Below are 20,130 nucleotides of genomic sequence, written 5' to 3'. Positions count from 1 at the left end.
TCCCATCAGAACTCTACAGTTAAGCCTGTCTGGACAAAAGTAGTACTAGGATGGTGACCTCTTGGGAAGTCTTCTTGTTGTAATCGTATTTTTTCGAATGAAACATTAACGTTATGTGTGACAGGTGCCACGGTCCGCCGGTTCATTCGTCGGCATGAGTTGTAGCACCGAGATATTATTTTTAATATTTTTCTTGCATCCATTTATAATCCACCATGTGATAAAAGTGTTATTACGAATATCTTGCATAGTAGAATAACAAAGACAAAGATGCGGCGTGTGCCGCAAGTGACCTATTTATCTAGGCGTGAGTTGAGGCACTGCGCGCCATTTCACTTGATATTAAAATTAGAAACATGGGTGCAGTGTGCGCACATAGTGAAACAAATAATGGGAAAAGGGAGGGAAGGTGAATGGGTATATGCATTTGTAGCGCGAAATGGGACAGTGCAATCAAACCAGAACTAATGCACCAGATCCCATCAGAACTTCACAGTTAAGTGCACTTGGGCAGAAGTAATACTAGGATGGGTGGCCTCTTAGGAAGTTCTTGTGTTGTACCTGGCTTTTTGTAGACGAAGCGTTAAACGTTACATTCGACCGGTGCCATGGTCTGCCAGTTCATTTGCCAACCTAAGTTGCAGCGATGGGACATTTTGCTTAATATTTTTTGTACATCAATTTATAGTCCATCACGTGATAAAAGTATCATTACGAGCATCTTACGTAGTAGAACAATGAAAACAGAGATGAGGCGTGCGCTGCAGGTAGTCTGTTCATCCATGTATGAGTTGAGGCATCAGGACATTTTGCTTGATATTATAACTAGAAGTAGAGGTGCGGTGTGCGCACACAGCGGAATAAATGATTGGAGGGGGGAGGGAAGGTGAAGGAGTATATGCTTTTGCAGGGCAGAATGGGACGGGTGTGACCATACGAACACAAACGTAGCGGATCCTATTAGAACTCTGTAGTTAAGCCTGCCTGGATTAAAGTAGTATTAGGATGGGTGACCTCTTGGGAAGTCTTCGTGTTACACTCATATTTTTATGGACGAGGCATTAAATGTTATGCGTGACAGGTACAACGGTCCATCGGTTCATTCGTCGGTGTGAATTGCAGCACTGGGGTATTTTGTTTAATATTTTTTGTGCATCAATTTATAGTCCACCACATGATAAAAGTATTATTACGAGTATCTTGCATAGTACAAAGACAGAGGTGCAGTGTGTGCTGCGGGTAGTCTGTTTATCTGGGTGTGAGGTGAGGCGCAGGAGTACTTCGCTTGACATTAGAATTAGAAACAGAGGTGCGGTGTGTGTACACAGGAAAATGAATGATGGGAGGGGGGAGGGAAGGTGAATGGGTATACGTATTTGCAACATAGAATGGGACGGTGCAATCACACCAACGTTAATGCACTAGATCTCATCAAAACTCCTTAGTAAATCATGTTTGGGCAGGAGTAGTACCAGGATGGGTGGCCTCCTGAGAAGTTCTCGTGTTGAACCTGTCTTTTTGCATACGGAGCGTTAAACGTTATGTGCGACCGGTGCCACAATCAGCCGGTTCATTTGCCGACATGAATTGCAGCACCATAACATTTTGCTTAATATTTTTCGTGCATCAATTTACAGTCCACTACGTGATAAAAGTGTCATTATGAACATTTTATATAGTAGAACAACAAAAACAGAGGTGGGATGTGCACCATAGGTAGCCTGTTCGTCTGGGCGTGAGTTGAGGCGCCGGGGCATTTTGCTTGATATTATAACTAGAAGCAAAGGTGAGGTGTGCGCACACAGTGAAATAAATGATTGGAAGGGGGAGGGAAGGTGAAGGGGTATATGCATTTGCATACCAGAATGGGACAAGTGCGACCTATGAGCACAAACATACCGGTGCCACGAACAAAAGTAGTACTAGAATTGGTGACCTCCTAAGAAGTCTTCGTGTTGCACCCATATTGTTGCGGACAAGGCATTAAACATTATGCGCAACCGGTGCCATGGTCCACTTATTCATTCGTTGGTGTGAGTTGCAACACCGAGGTATTTTGTTTAATATTTTTCGTGCATCGATTTATAGTACACCACATAATAAAAGTGTTATTACGAGTATCTTGCATAGTAGAATAATAAAGATAGAGGTGCGACGTGTGTTTCGGGTGGTCTGTTTATCTGGACGTGAGTTGAGGCGCTGGGACATTTCGCTTGATATTAGAACTAGAAGTAGAGATGTGGTGTGCGCACACAGCGAAACAAATGATGGGAGGGGGAAGGGAAGGGATATATACATTTGCAGTGCCGAATGGGACGGGTGCGATCATACCAGCATAAACGCATCGGATCCCATAAGAACTCCACAATTAACCCTATTTGGGCAAGAGTAGTACTAGGATTGGTGACCTCTCGGAAAGTCCTCATGTTACATCTATTTTTTGATGGACGGGCCGTCAAACATTACGCACGACCAGTGGCATGGTCCGTCAAATCATTTGTCCTTATGAGTTGTGGCACCAGTATATTTGTTTAATATTTTTTGTGCATATATTTATAGTCCATCACATTATAAAAGTATCATTACAAGCATCTTATATAGTAAAACAATAAAAACATAGGTACGACGTGCACCGCAGGCGGTCATTTCATCTGGGCATGAGTCGAGGTGCTGGGGTATTTCTTGTTAATATTAGAATTAGAAAGAGAGGTGCAATGCGCGCACACAGCGAAACAAATGATGGGAGGGGGGAGAAAAGGAGAAGGGGTTTTTGTATTTGCAATGCAGAATGGGACGAGTGCGATTATACCAACACTAACGGATCCTATCAGAACTCACCAGTTAAGCGTGTTTGGGCGAGAGTAGTACTAGGATGAGTGACGTCATTGGAAGTTCTCGTGTTGTACTCCCTCTTTTTTCGAACAGGAGTTAAACGTTATGCGCGATCAGAGCCACAGTCTGCCAGTTTATTTGCTAGCGGGAGTTGTGGTGCTAAGACATTTTGCTTAATCTTTTTAATGCATTTATTTATAGTTAGCCATGTGATAAAAGTATTATTACGAGCATCTTACGCAGTAGAACAATGAAAGCAGAGGTGTGGCGTGCGCTACAGGTGGTCTGTTAAAATGGGCATGAGTTGAGGCACCATATATTTTACTTGATATTAGATCTAGAAGCAGAGGTGCGGTGTGCGTACACAGCAAAATAAATGACATGAGGGGGGAGGGAAGGAGATGGAGTATATGCATTTGCAGCACGGAATGAAACGAGTTCGATCATACCAAACTAATGCATCGGATCCCATTAGAACTCTACAGTTAATCGTAGTTGGGCGAGAGTAGTAAGAGGATGGGCAACCTCCTTGGAAGTTCTCATTTTGCTTAATATTTTTCGTGCATTCATTTATAGTCTACCACATGATAAAAGTGTCATTACAAGTATCTTTCATAATAGTCTTCTGCGTGCGCCGCTGGTAGTCCGTTCATTTGGGCGTGAGTCGAGACCCTAGAGATTTTTGCTTGATATTAGAACTAGAAATAGAGGTGCGGTTTGCGCATATAGTGAAAAAATTATAGGAGGGGGAAAGGAAGAAGAACGGGTATATGTATTTGCAGCGCGAAATGGTAGAGGGCGATCATACCGACACAAATGCACCATATCTTATCATAACTCCATAGTTAAGCGTGCTTGCACGAGAGTAGTACTAGAATGGGTGACCGCCTCGGAAGTTCTCATATTATACCCGTTTTTAGCGAATGGGGCATTAAACATTACGCGTGACCGGTACCACGGTATACTGATTTATTCGCCAATGTGAGTTGTGGCAGCGGTGCATTTTGCTTAATATTTTTCGTGCATTTATTTATAGTCTACCACATGCTAAAAGTGTCATTACAAGTATCCTATATAGTAGAACAACGAAAACAAAATTGTGGCGTGTGCCGCAGACAATATGTTCATCTGGGTGTGAATTGAGGTGCTGGGGCTTTTACTTGATATTAGAACTAAAAGTAGAGGTGTGGTGTGTGTGCACAGCAAAAAAAATGATAGGAGGAAGAAAGGAAGGAAAACAGATATATGCATTTACAGCGCGAAATAGAACATTGTAATCACACAAGCACTAATGCACTGGATCTCATCAGAATTCTACAGTTAAGCATGCTTGGACTAGAATAGTCCTAGGATGGGTTGACCGCCTTGGAAGTTTTTGTGTTGCACCCATCTTTTTGCGGACAGGGCATTAAACGTTGTGTACGACTGGTGCCACAGTCTATAGGTTCATTTAGCAACGTGAGTTGGGCACTGAGGTATTTTGCTTAATATTTTTCGTGCATCAATTTATAGTCTACCACGTGATAAAACTGTTATTACGAGTAACTTACATGGTAATATAATGAAAATAGAGGTACGGCGTGTGTCGCTTGCAATCCACTCATTTGGGTGTGAGTCGAGGTGTTGAGGCGCTTTGCTTGATATTAGAACTAGAAATAGTGGTACGGTGTGTGCACATAACAAAAAATGATAGGAGGGGAAGGAAGGAGAATGGTAGTTCCAATTGCAGCGCGAAATTGAACATTGTGATCATACCAGCATTAATACACCGGATCTCATCAGAACTTTACAGTTAAACGTGCTTGGACTAGAATAGTACTAGGATGGGTGATCGTCTGGGAAGTTCTCTTGTTGCACCCTTCTTTTTGTGGACGGGACGTCAAACATAACGTGCGAATTGGTGCCATAGTCGGTGGAACATTTTTCTTGATATTAGATCTAGAAACAGAGGTGCCCACAGCAAAATAAATGATGGGAGGGGGGAGGAAAAGAGAATGGATATATGCATTTACAGAGCGTAGTGGGACGAGTGCGATCGTATCAGTACTAATGCACCAAATCCCATCAGAACTCTACAGTTAAGCGTACTTGGGTGAGAGTAGTACTAAGATGGGTGACCTCTTGGGAAGTCCTTGTGTTGCATCCTTGTTTTTGCAGATGAGCCATTGAACGTTACCCGCGACCAGAGATACAATCTGCCAGTTCATTCGCCGGTGTGAGTTGCAACGCTGGGAAATTTTGCTTAATATTTTTAGTGTATTTATTTATAGTCAACCATGTGATAAAAATGTTATTACGAGCATCTTATATAGTAGAACAACGAAAGTAGAGGTCCGGCGTGCACTATGGGTGGTCTGTCCATCTAGGCGTGAGTTAAGGCACTGAGGCTTTTTTCTTGACATTAGAACTAGAAGCAGAGGTGTGGTATGCGCGCACAACAAAACAAATTATGGGAGGGGGGAGGGGAGGAGAAGGGGTATATGCATTTGCAGCGCGGAATGGAACGGGTGCGATCATACCAGTACTAATGCACTGTATCCCATAAGAACTCTGCAGTTAAGCGCGTCTGGGTAAGAGTAGTACTAGGATGGGTAAGTTCCTAGGAAGTTCCCGTGTTGCACCTATCTTTTTGCAGACAGAGTGTTAAATGTTACACGCCACCAAAGCCACGGTCCGCCAGTTCATTTGATGGCATGAGTTGTGGCACTGGGGCATTTCACTTAATCTTTTTAGTGCATTAATTTATAAACAACTACATGATAAAAGTGTTATTACGAGCATCTTACATAGTAGAATAACGAAAGAAGAGGTATGTCGTGTGTCACAAGTGGTCTATTCATCTAAGCATGAGTCGAGACCCCGGACATTTTTTTTATATTAGAACTAAAAATAGAGGTGCGATGTGAGCATACAGTAAAACAAATGACTGGAGTGGGGAGGGAAGGAGATGGGGTATATGCATTTGCATAGCAAAATGGAACGAGTGCGATCATACCAGCTCTGATGCACCCATCACAACTCTGCAATTAACCGTACTTTGGCAAAAGTAGTACTAGGATGGGTGACCTCCTTGGAAGTCCTCGTATTACACCTGTCTTTTAGCAAACGGAGCACTAAACATTACGCGCGACCGGTGCCATAGTCAACCAATTCATTCATCAGTATGAGTTACGGCGTCAGGGCATTTTGTTTAATATTTTCGTGCATTCATTTATAGTCTACCACGTGATAAAAGTGTCATTACGAGTATCTTACATTGTAGAACAACAAAAATAGAGTCGCAGCGTACGCCGCGGGTAGTCCATTCACCTGAGGGTGAGTCGAGGCCCCAGAGCATTTTACTTGATATTAGAACTAGAAGTAGAGGTGTAGTGTGCACACACAACGAAAAATAATGGAAGGAGAAAAGGAAGGAGAACAGGTATATGCATTTGCAGAGTAAAATTGAATAGTGCGATCATATCAGTGCTAATGCACCAGATCTCATCAGAACTCTATAATTAAGCATGTTTGGACAATAGTAGTACTAGGATTGGTGACTGCCTGGAAAGTTCTCCTATTATACCCTTCTTTTTGCGGACAGAGTATCAAACATTACTTGCAACTAGTGCCACAGTCGGTGGGGCATTTTGCTTGATATTAGAACTAGAAGCAAAGGTGTGGTGTACACCCACAACGAAACAAATATTGGGAGGGGGGAGGGAAAAAGAATGGGTATGTGCATTTGCAGCGGGTAATGGGACGGGTACGATCATATCAGTACTAATGCATTGGATTCCAGCAGAACTTTGCAATTAGGTGTACTTGGGTGAGAGTAGTACTGAGATAGGTGACCTACTAGGAAGTCCTTCTGTTGCACTTGTATTTTTACAGACGGAGCATTAAACATTACGTACGACTGGTGCCACGGTCTACCAGTTCATTTATCGACATGAGTTGCAGCACCGGGGCATTTTGCTTCATATTTTTCGTGTATCAATTTATAGTCCACCACATGATAAAAGTTTCATTACGAGCATTTTATATAGTAAAAAAACGAAAGCAAAGGTGCGGCATGCGCCGCAGGTAATTTGTTCATCTAGGTGTGAGTCGAGGCATCGAGTCATTTTGTTTGATATTATAACTAGAAACAGATATGCGGTGTGCGCACACAGCGAAACAAATGATTGAAGAGGGGAGGAGTGGTGAAGGGATATATGCATTTGCAGTGCAGAATGAGACAGGTTCGACCATGTGAGGACAAACGTACCGGATCCCATCAGAACTTTGCAGTCAAGCGTGCCTAGACAAAAGTAGTACTAGGATGGGTGACCTCCTAGGAAATCTTCGTGATGCACTCGTATTTTTACAGACGAGGTGTTAATCGTTACGCGCAACAGGTGCCACGGTCTACCGGTTCATTCGCCGACATGAGTTGCAGCACCAGAGCATTTTGTTTAATATTTTTCGTGCATCCATTTATAATCCACCATATGATAAAAGTGTTATTACGAGTATCTTGCATAGTAGAATAACAAACACAGAGGTGCAATGTGTGTTGCGGGCGGTCTGTTTATCTGGGCGTGAGTTGAGGCGCCGGGGCATTTCGCTTGATATTAGAACTTGAAGTAGAGATGCGGTGTGCACACACAGTGAAATAAATGATGGGAAGGGGGAGGGAAGGTGAAGGAGTATATGCATTTGCAGCACTAAATGAGATGGGTGCGATCATACCAGCACTATTGCACCGGATCCTATCAGAACTCCGCAATTAAGTGTGCTTGGGCGGGAGTAGTACTAGGATGGGTGACCTCCTTGGAAGTTCTCGTGTTGCACCTGTCTTTTTGCATATGGAGCATTAAACGTTACCTGCAACCGGTGCCACGGTCTTCCGATTCATTTGCTGACATGAGTTGTAGCGCCGGGGCATTTTGCTTAATATTTTTTGTGCATCAATTTATAGTCCACCACATGATAAAAGTGTCATTACGAGCATCTTATATAGTAAAACAACGAAAACAGATGTGCGGCATGCACCGCGAGCAGTCTGTTAATCTAGGTGTGAGTCGAGGCATCGGGATATTTTGCTTGATATTATAACTAGAAGCATAGGTGCAGTGTGGGCATACAGCGAAATAAATGATTGGAGGGGGGAAGTAAGGTGAAGGGGTATATGCATTTGCAGGGCAGAATGGGACGTGTGTAATCATACCAGCACTAACGCACCGGATCCCATCAGAACTCTACAGTTAAACGTGTCTGGACAAAAGTATTACTAGGATGGGTGACCTCCTGGGAAGTCTTCGTGTTACACACATATTTTCGCAGACGAGGCATTAAACTTTACGCGCGACAGGTGCCATGGTCCGTCGGTTCATTCGCTGGCATGAATTGCAACATCGGCGCATTTTGTTTTATATTTTTTCGTGAATTCATTTATAGTCCACCACGTGATAAAAGTGTTATTACGAGTATCTTGTATAGTAGAATAACAAAGACAGAGGTGCGGTGTGTGCCGCAGGCGGTCTGTTTATCTAGGCGTGAGTTGAGGCACTGAGATATTTCGCTTAATATTAGAACTAGAAGCAGAGGTGTGGTGTGCACACACGACGAAACAAATGATGGGAGGGAGAAGGGAAGGATAAGGGGTATATGCATTCACAGTGCAGAATGGGATAGGCGCGATCATACCAGTACAAACGTATCGGATCCTATCAAAACTCTGCAGTTAAGTGTGTTTGGGCGAGAGTAGTACTAGGATGGGTGACCTCCTGAAAAATTCTTGTGTTGCACCTGTCTTTTTACAGACGAGGCATTAAATGTGACCCACGACCGGTGGCACGGTTCGTCAGGTCATTCGCCAGTGTGAGTTATGGCGCTAGGGATATTTGTCTAATATTTTTCATGCATTTATTTATAATCCATCACATTATAAAAGTGTCATTACGAGCACATTACATAATAGAATAACAAAAACAAATGCGCTTCGTGCGCTGCAAGCGGTCATTTCATCTGGGCATGAGTCGAGGCACTGAGGTATTTCTTGTTGATATTAGAATTAGAAGAAGAGGTGCAGTGTGCGCACACAACGAAATAAATGATGGGAGGTGGGAGGGAATGAGAAGGGTTTTTGTATTTGTAGTGTAGATTAGGACATGTGCAATCATACCAGTACTAACGCACCGGATCCTATCAGAACTCCACAGTTAAGAATGATTGGTCGAGAGTATTACTAGGATGGGTGACCTCCTTGGAAGTTCTCGTGTTGTACCCGTCTTTTTTAAACATTACGCGCGACCAGCGCCACGATCTGCTGATTCATTCGCCTGCGTGAGTTGCAGCACCAGGTCATTTGCTTAATATTTTTCATGCATTCATTTATAATTCAGTACACGATAAAAATGTGTTATTACGAGCATCTTACATAGCAGAACAACGCAAATAGATGTGTGACGTACGACACAGGTGGTCCGTTCAACTGGGTGTGAGTCGAGGTGGCAAAGCATTTTGCTTGATATTAGAAGTAGAAGTAGAGGTGCGATGTGCGCACACAGTGAAACAAATGATGGGCGAGGGGAAGTTAAGGAGGAGTATATGCATTTACAGTGCAGAATGGGACTAGTGTGATCATACCAGCACTAATGCATCGGATCCCATCAGAACTTTACAGTTAAGCGTGCTTGGGCTTGAGTAGTACTAGGACGGGTGACCTCCTAGGAAGTACTCATGTTGCACCCCTCTTTTTTGCGGACGGTGCATTAAACATTACGCGTGACCAGTATCACGGTCCGCCAATTCATTCGTCGGTGTGAGTTGTGGCACTAGGGTATTTTGCTTAATATTTTTCGTGCATTCGTTTATAGTCTATCACATGATAAAAGTATCATTGAGAGCATCTTACATAGTAGAACAATGCAAACAGAGGTGCAACATGCGCCTCGGACGGTCTGTTCATCTGAGCCTGAGTTAAGGTGCCAAAGCATTTTACTTGATATTAGAACTAGAAGCCATTGTGCGGCGTGCATACACAGCGAAACAAATGATGGGAGGGGGGAGGGAAGGAGAAGGGTTATATGTATTTGCAGTGCAAAATGGGACGTGTATGATTATACTAGCATTAATGCATCGGATCTCATCAGAACTACACAGGTACTTTGTTTGGTTGAAAGTAGTATTAGGATGGGTGGCCTCTTGAGAAGTCTTCTTGTTGCGCCCGTCTTTTTGCGGATGGGACGTTCAATGATCATACTTCTAGATTTCATTTCACTAGGTTTTTATAATAAATGGTGGTTTGAAGCTCATTAAAATTGTGAGAAAGCAGCTAATCATATAACTACATCTCATATTATCGTGAAATGTTAATACATTGAAAATCCTTGTGTAATTTGTATTTTTCTAATAAACTTTATACAAATTTATGTTCATATTGGTAATTACTTTTAATTTTTTTTCTAAATAAGTCATCACAACAAATGGTGCTTGAAGTCTATTAAAATTGTGCACTTGCAATTGATGTTATGACCATAATTTTTTTTTTATCTTTTATAAAATTTTTACTGATGTGGCATCCACGTGTAGGAGAAATTTTATTTCTTTTAATTTTAAATATATATTTTTATTTTTATTTTATAAATTAATATTTAAACTATCTAACAATAATAAATAAATAAATTTCTTCTACCTTCAAGTGTTAAAACTTCATTTTTACCCTCAAATTCTGCATTGATGGTCTCCTATACACGCCTTGTTAACATTGCATTGTTGAGTCTCTCTTACTCTACAACATTGATGCCACATATCTTGTTGTCTTTAACTTCTTCTATTTCAATGTTATACATCATTTTCATATTTGATCCGAACCTTTTATCTTATTTGGTCCTTATTTAGTTTAGTTCAATTCTCAATCAATGAAACATATTAAGGGAAGTATATTTCTCATCTCTCTCATGATGATCTCAACTTACCATGTTGGGAAAAAGGTTACGTTGATCCATTATAGTTTCATTTTCTTGCGTTAGACTCCATTACCGTCCTCTTTTCTAATGAGAATATATGAAGATTTGTCTCTTTAACCCAACCGCTCATCCCCTTCTTCCCCTTTTGATCCCAAGTTTTCTTTATTAGTCTCTAAATATAGAAGAATGATCTCAACTTTTCTTTTAGTAACGACTTAAGTTGAGAATTTATGAACGTTGTAAAATCCATTCCATGTTTAAACTTGTATTTTAGATCACTCAGTCTCACATTCTTTTTTCACTCAAACCCTCATATTGCTCTCAAGGTCCCGAAAAGTTTTAAAAGTTCAAAATCAACTTATAATAAAACACAATTTTGAAAATAAGAAAAATAAAATATAAATTTAGTGGTTTAGCCCAACTTCTAATTAATTTCATGTAATTTTTTGTGATAATTTTACACAACGTATAGGTTTTTATAATTTTACATTGTTGGCAATTTGAAAAGAATAAATACATTTATTTGGATTCTTAAGTAAGAACATTCAAAATTTAAGAGTGCATAAGTTAAAATTAAAAAAAAAATTAAACATTAAAAAATAATAAACTAAGAACTGATAGTTTTATAGATATATATAAAAAATAATTATAGGGTATTAAACTATTATAGAAAAATCAAAGTACTTAAACAAAAATTAGACGGATATTTTTTCAATAAAATTTTATACATTTTATTAATTATATGACACTTATACATTAATAATAACATAATTTCTTCATAAAGAAGATACACAAAATACTCTGTCAATAATTCAAACACACTATATGAATGACTAAAATATAATAAACCTTTTTAATTATGGCATAAATAGGTATCATAGTTTAATTTGTTCAGATATAACATATACAAGAAATTTAATAAAATAATTACAGAAAACTATGCGAATGACCAGTACTTTAAGATTCACTCAATTGAGGGAGATTTTCTTGAATAACATTGCACACAGAGAAATTCAATCTTTTAATATTTACCATGTTTAAAGAAGATAAAATTAATTACTAAGAAAAAGAAAATTAGATGATACTTCATTTTCTATTTTACCAAAATTCACAAGCATCTCAACAGACACACGAAACCAAGCAACTTCTTCCAAATCAGTCCAATAAAAAACGATTAAAAGGGGTCTGCAAGGAGAAATAGTGAAGAGCAAAAATGGGTGGCAATTCCTGAATTCAGAAAATCAAGCAACATTAAAGCTCAAATGGGGCCTACAAGATATTCACATGGTGTTTTTCAAATGTGTCAGATGGCAAGTAGAAGAAACTCTAGATCCGATCAGCTACCGCTTTCATTACTTCTGTCGAAGTGTTCATCGTTGAAGTTGTCCAGTTTCTGTTGATATCCTAGTTTCAATAGTAACAATTTGATGTTTTTGTATCCAACAATACATGGACAATTGAAAAAAAAGGAACTACTAGGAAATTCAAGTGTTGGAATTATTATTTTCTAAAGGCATAAACATTAAATTGCATGTGTCAAGGATTAAGCTGAACACATAAAAACACCGTCTTTCTATCTCTTCCCACTTTGATTATAAAATCAGTCAAAACTGGTAACATGATATCTCATATAGCAGAATATTAATCTAGATGTCAGCAACTTGATAAAGTCAATTAATCCGCATTCCACCTTAATCCCTCGTGGAAGATAGAATATCCTCTTCTCTAAATGATGCTTATATTCCACAAGTAACAAGAGGAAGGTAGGAAAAGAAGGACCCAAAAGTCATAAGAAAAATCTCCTTCGGATAGTGTCCATTTCAAGCTGAGAAAATAAGAGGAACAAACAAATGAAACAATGAAGATAAAAGACAGTACAAAAATATTTGCATTTTACAAGAAAAGAAAATAAGTTTACATAGGCAAATGGATAAAATGCTGAGAACAAGTGATTACCTTGTGGACCCACTCGTACTCACCACCTTTGGTGTCAAATGTTCCATGCTGCAGGCTTACTAACTTAAGGGTGAATCGAGGACCACATTCCTGTACATTTAGAACCATAAAGGCAATGTGAAATCACAAATAATGAATGACCCCTTGTAAAGCTGAGACTAGGCAGTATTGTCCATTTGGAAGGGCTTAATTTTTCAGCTTATGAGCTTATTTTCTAAGATAAACAATCCAAATGTTGGTCAAGTTCTTTTGTCTGATAAAATCTGTAACTTTGAGCCAAAAATCAAAGCCAATTTGTAGTAAACTCCTCATACCAGCTTATTTTTTTTCTACTTATAAAGTTTAAATCCTAATCTAACTTACTTAAAACTTTTGGCATTATAATATTCCTTCATAATTCATAAAACCTACTTTGCAAAAGCTTCTAAACTTTAAAAGAAAGAATCCATCCAAACACCTCAAAACTAATCTGAATGTGCTAAAACTCGGTGGCTCTGAATATAACTCCACAGTAACTTATCAAGAGTTGAGCCATGCACTAAAGAAAGTGTCATTGAAAAAAAAAATTCATGTTATCTACTTTAACATCCTTTGCCTTTTTACTTTTGATTCGCTTTGTTTACTTTCCTTTGTTTCAAATATGTACCTAAACAAATACCAGAATGTATCTTTAAGAGAAAATATAACCAAAACAACTGAATGTTTACTTGAAGCACTTTCAAATGTGGGAAGAAACAAGTTACTTACCTATGATGTCGAAAAAATATGAAATCTCGTTGATTATGAAAGGTTACAACCCGCTGACCACGAAAATTTGGATCTTGGGAAAAAAAGTGACTATATCAGTCTAGAAAAGAAAACAAAAAGAAAGGAAATATTCAGGGAGAGAAACTAGTCCATCCTATAAATAGTACATTAATATTTATCATGCACAAGAGTTGAAAAGATTTGTTATACACATAAACAAGGTGGTGAAGCTCCTTTTCCTTCTTCTGTTCTTTCTCTACTATGTGACAATCTGGGTGGGGATAGAAAAATCAAGGTGGGAAATACATGGATTCCAACACTAGCATCCTAAGTAGGGCCAAGTGCTCACATATTAGACAAAGAGGCATGTCAAACTTATTTGAAATTCAAAGACATAGCAAATAATTCTAAAACATCTATGGAATATCCATCATCACTAACATATTACAATAAGAATTAGAGCAGACCTCCTAATGCGATGGCCCAAACGTGTTGTAAAATTAGTTAAAACTTGTTCAGGCTCGTGACTGGTAAGATTTCCATGATTCTGCAAGAAAAAACATACATAATCTGAATGACAATTTTCTATTTTTCATTGCATTTGATAATGATACATGGATTGTATTTATTATACAAAAAATTATTATATTTACACAAAAAATCCCTCCTAATTGGTGAGAGGATTTTCTAAAATAAATGGCACACAAGATCAAAGATATTTGATCAACCATGGTCTCATGTATTCTAAATTAGGAAGTAAATATTTCTAATACAGCAACTATAATTACTCAATTTTCAACACTTCTCCCCTCAGGTTGGATTGCAAATGTCAAGTAAGCCTAACTTGGATCTTATATCTTCAAATTTTACTTTTGGTAGTGCGTTATTTAGAATATCTGCTCTTTGTTGATTAGTAGGAATATAAGAGATGTTAATTATATCCCCTTCTATCTTCTTCTTGATGAAGTGCCTATTTAGTTCCACATGTCTGGATTAATAGATTTTGTTTCAGTGACTACCCCGTCGATGTAGTTACCTTTTCCTCGACCATAAATGAACATCATAACTGAATGCAACTATTAGAGATAGTTATGACCATTCAGTTTTTGTCCAATAATGATAAAGGCACTGGACTCATATCCTTTATTTTAGCTAGTAATAAATTGAGACGAAGTAGGAGAAATAATAATAACAATAATAAAAAACGAACATGAATATTCTTAATATAAAGTTCATTTTTTATTCATCATACATTATCTCTATCTGCTACTGTATTTAATTTTCTATTTTTTTTCTTTTTCTCTCTCCCTCAAGTCTTTTTTTTTCTTTTGCTTTAAAGTTTTGTAATTCTCTTTGTCTTTTAATCGTTTTATTTATTTTCTAACTATGAATGTAAAAAAAGGGAGGGCTTTGGAAAGAAAAAGTTTTCTTTTCAACTTTTTTTTCTTCCTAAACCCTCCATTAATGCTCTTTACTTTTGTTGGAAAGAAGACATTTTTTCCCCCAAAACCCTCTCCTTTTTTTTATGTACCTCCCTTTCTCATTCATTTCTGTTAGCTTTGTTTCTTCTTCTATTTTACCATCATCTCTTTTTATTTTTAACTTGAAAAACATATATAAAATCCTAATTCTATTTCCTATTGATTGAAGAACTGAAGAAACTAAAAAATGGGAGGGATTTAGATGACATCATTTTTATTATTAGGGAATATGTTGGGTCAAGGACTTAGCTAATTGGGCTTTTTGTTATGTAACACCCAAATTATTATTTTTATTTTTGTATTTGAATTTTAGATTTATTTTTTATATATTTACTTATAAGATTTTAATTTAATTTAATTTAATTTAATGAAAATAAAAATAATAATAATGATAAAATAGGGTAAAACTATTTTTTGAATTTAATTGAAATTGATTTTGGGAAAAAGGGGTGAAAATTTGGATTATGGAGATATTTTTTGAAAAGAAAATCGAAAACTGGGGGTCAAAATGCAATTTAAAAAAGTTGTGCCACGTCAGCAGCCACGTCAGCAGCCCCGGCCAACCAGGACACGTCGCGTGGCAAGGAACACTGACACGGGACGGGCCACGTGGGCGATCCGCGTGCGTGCGATCGGACGGCCCAGATCCGTTCCCGCGCGCACAGATGGCCCAGATCTCACGCGTACGGACGACCCAGACTCAATTAGGCACGGACGGCCCAGATCGCATCGCGATGGATGGCCCAGATTTAATCCCAAATAAATCGCAATCGGACGGTCCAGATTAAAACTTGATGGACGGTTGAAATTAAAAGGGGAAGGGTATAAATAACCCCACCCACACCCGACCACAAACCCTAGCCGCCAGTGCCTCGCCGAAGAAGAAGAACCAGACGCTAGAGGAGCCGGCCGCCGCCACCCGCCGCCACAGGCCACCGTACCGGAGAATTTTTCGATCGCCAATTGAGGTAAATTTTCTCCTCCTGGCTCGTTTTTCGATGTTAAATCCGTCTATGGCCAAACCAGAGTCAAACCACTGGCCAATCGGCTGGAAAACCCTGCCGAAGTCTAGCAGCGCTGCCGTAGCTTCCCTCTGTTTTTGCCTCCGATGAGGCCTTTCCCGGTCTTCATTCGATGCAATTTTTATACCACTGTGATCACCGTCCTTTTCTCTACAGGTTGACCGGAGCAAAACATCAAAATGCAACTCACACTGGAGAAACTGCCGTACCCGAGAGCACCGTCGCTGGTAAGTCTCGATTTTTTGTGATTTTTTGGCCCACCGAGGGCCCTAGGGTTGTTTTATCACAGGGACCAATGCAAGTTTGGCCGAATTCGGCCGAAAATGGCCAACCCGAGGCGGATCACCGCTGCAGGCGGTAGCGCCGTCACTGGAGCACGGCGCAGCCGCCATGTCAAAATTTCGATATTGGCCGAAAGGGACCCTAGGTCTGATTTGGGATTTTTTAGGACACGTGCAGGTACCAGTAATGCATTTCAAGTTTCTCAGAAAAAATTCAGGGAATTTAGGGACAGCCTGTAGGAGCACTGTAGAGCCGATTTCAGACCCCAAAACAAGTAAAAATCTCTCACCCTATCTCCTATCACGGCATTAAAGCTTAATAAATAATTAAACGATATTTTGTGACTTTATAGATATGTATAATTGATTGAGGTTGCCAATGGAGCCCGAATCTGATACATTGTTGGTCAGTTATTGTTTGATCTATTTTTCAGTATTAAATGCAGTATGATATTTGATGTATTTATTTTATGGTCTCTTATGCATGAATCTTAGTTTCTTTTATTATGGTTTGTATTATGGTGAACCCGATACTGTGTTGTCTTGTTTGGGGTCAATTACTGGTTTACATGTTGTGTATGATGGAATGATTGAGACCAAGAAAAATGGCAAAAAGGTTATGTAAATTGATAAATGGATAATGTGGACAGCCTGACTAGATATCTTGGGAGATGGTGGACGGACTGGGTCCATAGAGAACCCTACTGGGAACGTGGTCTCTCATACCGGACGAGGTATGGAGACCTTATGTGTTTTAGCGCCCATACTGGACGGGGTATGGGGACGACCCGTTTCACCCTCATACCGGACGGGGTATTGAGGTTTATGGTTTTGGCGCCCATACCGGACAGAGTATGGGGACGGCCCTGGAATCAGGTTATTAATGTTAATGGTTCACGTGTAGCGGGGACCCCCCTATGGATCCCCATGGATACTAGTAGGCTGGTAAAAGAGGAAATTTATTGTCTGATTATTGAAGTACAAAAGTATGACATGTGTTCTGTTATAAAGTCGATATGATTTTATGATGGTTATAATGTTATTGTTTTCATATGTTATTTTCATGAATCTCACCGAGGTAAGTGGACAGTAAAGGTTTTTATGTTAATAAATGAGTTTGTTATAAATTATGCTCCATTGGTTGTTTTTGTTTTCTACTAACCTTTACTTCTGTGGCAGTGAGATAATGTGATGTCTTTACTGGGTTAGTGTAACTCATTCCTTACTTAACCATTTCAGATCAGAAAAACGTGGTTTCCGAGCCTGTTCCGCAGGAAGACGGTGAGTTAGACGCCTAAAGACTTTATAGTTCTATTTATAGTTTTTATTCGAGTATCTCTTTTAATTAGCTTATTCTTTCATGTTTTGAGTACGTTTTTGGTTATTGTGTAAGGGATGTTAATCAAAATTTTTATTACGCTTCCGCATTTAAGATTTTTAATACATACATCTTCATGTAAATCTCGGGGCCGTTATAGTTGGTATCAGAGCCCGTTCTTCGGACTCATCCCTTACACAATAATGCTTAAAGAAATACCCACTGATAAATTGTTACTCAACTCTTCCGTGTGAAATGCAGGTGCAAAGAAATGAGGAGAGGAAGACCCCCATTAAACCGAGTAGCCCGGGATGATTCGCTCCGAGAAGATGTGGACAGAATATTCGAGATGCTGGAAAGGATCATGGCCGCCCAGCAAGGTCGAGAGGAGAGAAGGGAGTTACCCGAACCTCCCCCACTACAACGGGTTCAGCCACCGGTACAGCAAGCGAATCCCGAGCCACCCCGGTACGAGCCTGCTCCACCACAGTACCACCCGACACCACAGCCGCAGTATGAACCAGTGCCCCAGCCACCGTACTACCTAGCACCGCCACAGTACAATCCGGTGCCCCCACCATATCAGCAGGTGCCACCACAGGGCCCCCCAGTCTATCCCCAGCTGGGCCCAATCCCTCTTCCACGGGACCCAGCTCCTTTCTTGATCGACCCGGGCTACATAAAGAAGTACATGAAACTAAACCCTTCCACTTTTGCAGGGGGATCCTCTTTTGAAGATGCCTAGTACTGGCTGGCAGAGACGGAGAGAGCTTTCAAGACCTTGGGAGTTGTTCCTGAACAGAGAGTTGCCCTTGTTTCCTACATGCTGGTAGGGGAAGCATGTCGTTGGTGGGAACTCAAGCAGACCACCCTGCCTACACCAGTCACTTTGGAGCAGTTCTTAGCGGCCTTCCATGCGGAGTATCTCCCTGAGTACATCTGACACCTAAAGGAGATGGAGTTTGCTCAACTGGTCCAGGGAAGCATGACAGTATCGGAATATGCTCGTAAGTTCCTAGAGCTGGGCTGATACTCCCCGAGACATTGATGGATGAGGGACAAAAGGCAAGAGATTCCAGTGGGGCCTCCGCCTGGAGATCAGGCAACACTTGTTAGTGCTGGAGCTCAAGACATATTCAACAGTTCTAGCAAAGGCACAGATCGTGGAAAGGAGCTTCAACACCCGTCCTCAACCAGCGGGGAATTCCCGACCCTCAGCTCCGTTCCGCAGGCCAGCACCTACTGCGCCTGCCCAACCAAATAAGAGGCCCAGACTAGCCATCCAGGCCCCTCCTCAGGCTCCAGGGGTAGCACTTGGGAAGATCTGTTAGCACTGCGACAGAGATCATGGGGACCGACCATGCTACTGCCTTAACAATACCTGTCGTATATGTGGCAGTGCCCAGCATTATGCAAGAGAATGCCCGAGAAACCAAAATCAAAGAATGCCTCATATCCAGGGCAGAGTTTACAACCTTACCTAGCAGGATGCCGACGCCGACTCGAATGTGGTACAGGGTATGTATATTATCTGTGACCATATTGCTCATGTTTTATTTGACACTGGTGCATCTCATTCCTTTGTTTCACATATTTTTGCTTCCAAAATTAATGTATCACCTGATAAACTTGATTCATTGTTGTTTGTATCTACTGCTGGGGGTGAAACACTACTAGGGGAAGTTATCTACAAGGCTTGTGCCATGGAGATAACAAATATGAAACTGAGTGTAGACCTAATAGGGTTAGAAACGGGGATTTTGATATAATCTTAGGAATGGATTGGCTAGCGGCATATCACGCCACCATAGATTGCTTTAACAAGAAAGTTGTATTTAATCCTCCTAACGAGGACCCATTTACAAATTAATAAAATCATTTAATATTTATTCATTGATGGCAAGTTTTCTTAACTTCTAGTGCCTTAATCTTGCTATTTTTTCTGACTAGGCAAACCCAAGAAGAAAATTTGTATTCAAGAGATTCCGGTAGTCCGAGACTTCCCAGATGTGTTTTCGAACAAACTGCCCAGTCTGCTAGTGGACAGGGAAGTCGAGTTCACTATAGACCTATAGCCACGCACCCAACCTATTTCGGTTGCTCCTTACCGCATGAGCTGCATTGAGATGGAGGAGTGGAGGAAACAGATCACTGAATTGCAAGACAGTGGTTTTATTAGACACATTATGTCCCCTTGGGGTGCCAGAGTCACTTTTGCAAGGAAATGAGATAGAACGTTGAGACTGTGCATTGATTACAGATGATTGAACAAGGTCACGATCAAGAACAAGTATCCCCTTCCCTGGATTGATGACTTCTTCGATCAGTTGCAGGTTGCACAGGTCTTCTCTAAAATAGACCTGCGATCAGGTTACCAGTAGGTGAAGATAAGAACAGAAGACATCCCTAAGACGGCCTTCCAAAGTAGGTACGGACACTATGAGTTCCTAGTCATGCCATTTGGGCTAACCAATGCCCCGGCAATCTTTATGGATCTGATGAACAGGGTCTTCAGAGAGTTCTTGGATCAATTTGTCATCGTGTTCATCGATGATATCT

At 40.2% G+C, this 20,130-nt stretch overlaps 5 pseudogenes; all 5 read left to right on the top strand.

Moving 5' to 3' along the window:
* Nucleotides 1-4,859: 4,859 nt before the first annotated feature.
* On the top strand, nucleotides 4,860-4,978 carry LOC148267384 (5S ribosomal RNA; annotated as a pseudogene).
* A 2,553-nt stretch (nucleotides 4,979-7,531) lies between these two features.
* On the top strand, nucleotides 7,532-7,650 carry LOC148267383 (5S ribosomal RNA; annotated as a pseudogene).
* Nucleotides 7,651-8,009: 359 nt separating this feature from the next.
* Nucleotides 8,010-8,128, top strand: LOC148267382 (5S ribosomal RNA; annotated as a pseudogene).
* A 360-nt stretch (nucleotides 8,129-8,488) lies between these two features.
* Nucleotides 8,489-8,607, top strand: LOC148267381 (5S ribosomal RNA; annotated as a pseudogene).
* An 823-nt stretch (nucleotides 8,608-9,430) lies between these two features.
* LOC148267380 (5S ribosomal RNA) lies at nucleotides 9,431-9,549 on the top strand (annotated as a pseudogene).
* Nucleotides 9,550-20,130: the final 10,581 nt, after the last annotated feature.

The sequence above is a fragment of the Carica papaya genome, chromosome 3, assembly GCF_054855325.1.
Source record: "Carica papaya isolate Zhongbai chromosome 3, ASM5485532v1, whole genome shotgun sequence".
Taxonomy (NCBI): domain Eukaryota; kingdom Viridiplantae; phylum Streptophyta; class Magnoliopsida; order Brassicales; family Caricaceae; genus Carica; species Carica papaya.
Note: the sequence above shows the minus strand (reverse complement) of the source record. Positions and strands in the feature narration are given on the sequence as shown.